The sequence below is a fragment of the Alligator mississippiensis genome, chromosome 1 (assembly GCF_030867095.1).
Source record: "Alligator mississippiensis isolate rAllMis1 chromosome 1, rAllMis1, whole genome shotgun sequence".
Taxonomy (NCBI): Eukaryota; Metazoa; Chordata; order Crocodylia; family Alligatoridae; genus Alligator; species Alligator mississippiensis.
The window spans coordinates 117221235-117224534 of NC_081824.1; positions in this window are offsets into that span (position 1 = coordinate 117221235).

The window sequence follows — 3300 nt, forward strand, 5'->3', positions numbered from 1 at the left end:
TCCATCTCAGTTTTATTGCATTATTGGTAAAGTCCACTGAACAGCTTAGATCGAAGGTACTGTTTGTGTAATTATGTTTCTATGATCCAAGCTTCAGAGAGAATGCTCCCTTGCTAGAGCACCAAACCATGGGATTATAATTTTTTTTTAATGTATGGAAAAGGTCATGTAAACCTTGCTCCAGCATAGGAAATGCCTGGAGCCACCCATCCATGTCAACTGATTTAGAAAATCTTTCACAGGACAGTAAGGTTACAAAATCCTATTGTATTTGGAGACATGCTTTTCCATGTGACTGCTATCTACCTGAGCAAATACTAAAATACTAATCACAAATGTAATGGTTAAGGATACAGTTGACCCTCAGACCAAGTATTATTTTACAACAGGACATGTCAGCTTTGAGAGAACTAATTCTGTTCTGAGAGGGAAGAAGAGCTTCCTAAGCAAATTACTATGACTAGTTTATCATAGTTACTCAATGTACTGTGCACAGTATTCTAGTTACAATGGTTTGTTTTAAAGTTGGGGTGGAGGCGAGGAGGTCCTGAAATATAGTGGTTAAAAACGGCCAAAATTATTTCATAGCATCAAACCATGGAATCATATAAAAAATGTGCATTCATATGAAAAATATGAGCATTTTAGCCCAGGCTCACACATTTAGTTGAGGGTTGATAATTCCACCAGGAAATGCCATAAAATTCCTTCTCTGGACAAAAGAATGAATGTTCAGTAGCTAAAACATTAAATCTCTTCAGGCCAGATGACCATGTACACTACCTTGCATTGTTTTGTTTTGTTTTTTAAATGGCAAGAATGAGAAACTTTATTTACCCACAGACATACAAAAATATTACTTCTCATCAGCAGAAAGAGTGATTTTTGCCAAACATTTGTGCTGATCCAGCTCAACTGAAGGAAGCGTAAGTAGTCTTTCTGTTACATTAAGTAAACTCTTGCATTAATAGGCACTGTTCCCAAAGGAGAAGAAAAATCAATTATTAAAATGGCAGTGTAATCTTTTCTTTATTAACTCTGGAGTTCAGAAATGGCTGGACAGGTTTAGTGCTTCCTGTGTCCTCACTTCTCTATGACAAATGGCCTGTAATTAATTGGAACTTTTCTATGCTTCTCTGGAACCTGCAGTTATTTCCTGTTAGCATTCACTGAAACTACATGTGCAAGCTTTTAGCTATCAAGATGATCCCCATTACCATAGTGTAGTAGTTCATCGTCACAAACTGTAGTAGTTCATCACCATAGTTCAGTCCAGTTATCCTTACAATACTTCTGTGAGGTAGAAAGTGGTGTTATTCCATTTACATACAGGGATAGAAAGATTGAAGTGTAGATTAAAAGGATGTAGGCATCCATGTCCAAAATTTAAATCCACAAAACCCCCACTTAGCTGCCATCTAACCCTGGAGACACCTGCATGCCAAATTTAAAATATTCAAGTTGTCCAAGAGCCTAAGGCTCCAATCTCTGGGCATGCTCAAATATGTCTCAGTCTACAGTGCTGAGCAACATAAGCCCTGTCAAAACTTACAAAAACTATTTCTCTACCTATATTGCCTGCAGTGTATGCTCCAGTAGATATTCTCCAAGTATACCTAGCACAAGCCTACTAGATTGAGCTGTGAACAATATGCAGTGGTAGCTACTGCTTTCCTTCAAAATACAAGACAAGAAAGTAGCAATGGTGCTGGTAGACACTAGACCTTTCCCCTAGTAAGTGGAAGACCAAATTCAACTCCTTCCACTACCTAAGGGAGTTCAAACACATCTCTCTCCCACCCCCAACAAGAGAGTGCCCTAGCCACTGGGCTACAGACTATTGTGTTTGGAGCAGAAAGCACTTCCACACACTTTGTTGTTGGGACTGTTCTACTTGCATAAAAGAAACAAAAAGGATTAACTGAGCCAGAAAAATTGAGCAAGAGTAAGCACAAACTTTCCAGCCTAGTAGTTAAAGCACTCAAATAGGAGGAATAAGGCCTGCTTTCTCATGCTGACCCAATCGACATTCAATATACAATAGCAACAGTTATACTTGCTACAACAGTATACAAGAAATTACAAGTATTGAACAGTTGTAACTTCTTTCCCCCTCTCCCTCCCTGCCATGTAAATGCCAAAGCACTAGGCTAGAGAGTCACACACACTCCCCCTCTTCTCAGACCTTCAATCTTTTTTTTTTTCCTTTAAGTAGAAGAACCTCAACAGGACAGAGTAAGAATGCTCCCATCTTACCACACCGTAACTTACAGCTTTTACCTGGGGAAACTGAATTTTGAATCCCCTGTCATAGGGGGATTATGCCCAAGTCTCCCCCATTCTGGGTGAGTACTCTAAGATACAGAATAAGAAGATGGGAAAGACAGCACACGGTTGGGAATAAAGAAGTGGTCCTTTTATTTATTTATTTTTTAATGATTTATGTAGCTTCAAAAGACCCAAGGCCATTAATCCCAAGTAGAAGGAAGCACCTCACTATAGGAGAATAAAGCACTGAATTTCCTGAGAAGGGCCAGATTTAAGACATATTCCTGTCCTTGTCTTTCTCCATTGGCCAATTTAGATACTTTCCTAGACATGACGGCTTTTGGGAATCCCACGCTGAGGGGATCAAATTATCCCCGTGAGCTGCAGATGATGCCTGATGCCTAAAGCTGGGCTCTGCAACACTGAGCATCACAGGGTGCCTCTATACACATACATTGAGACTGCTCCAATGCTCTGTAATTACAATTAGTCTGTGGGAACGTGGTAATTACCATGTCATGTGTTTCAGACCCTCATACTGAAAAATGGTGGCAGGGACACTTTAACTAAAGCTCATTTAGCAAACTTTAAAGTGCTCCTGCACCCGCTTGGCTACCCAAGTACCCAAGCAAAAGCAATCATGCTGGAGTCCCATAGCAGCACTGTGACAAGAAGTCCCATATCACAGCCTGTTCCCACAGCTGTAGCCAAGGGCTGGCGACGCCAGGCTTCTTCCTGCCCATCTGGGTCCAACCAGACAGCGTACATGGGCATTGCCTTGAATTGGCTGGAGTGGGCACCATGGGTGCTGAAACCAGCATACAGGGGGCACGGGGTCTGTAGGCCTGATCTGGCCCATGGGGCCAGCTCTGTGCCATTCATTTGGACGGTGAATCAGTCCCGTATCACTCAACTAGCCCGTGGGCCACATGAGTTTGACACACTGGTTTATATGTTTGGGCCTCAAACATACCAAAAATATTCCATAGTGAAATTCTTCCAAGTAGTAAAAAAAATTACTTTTCAAAGAGG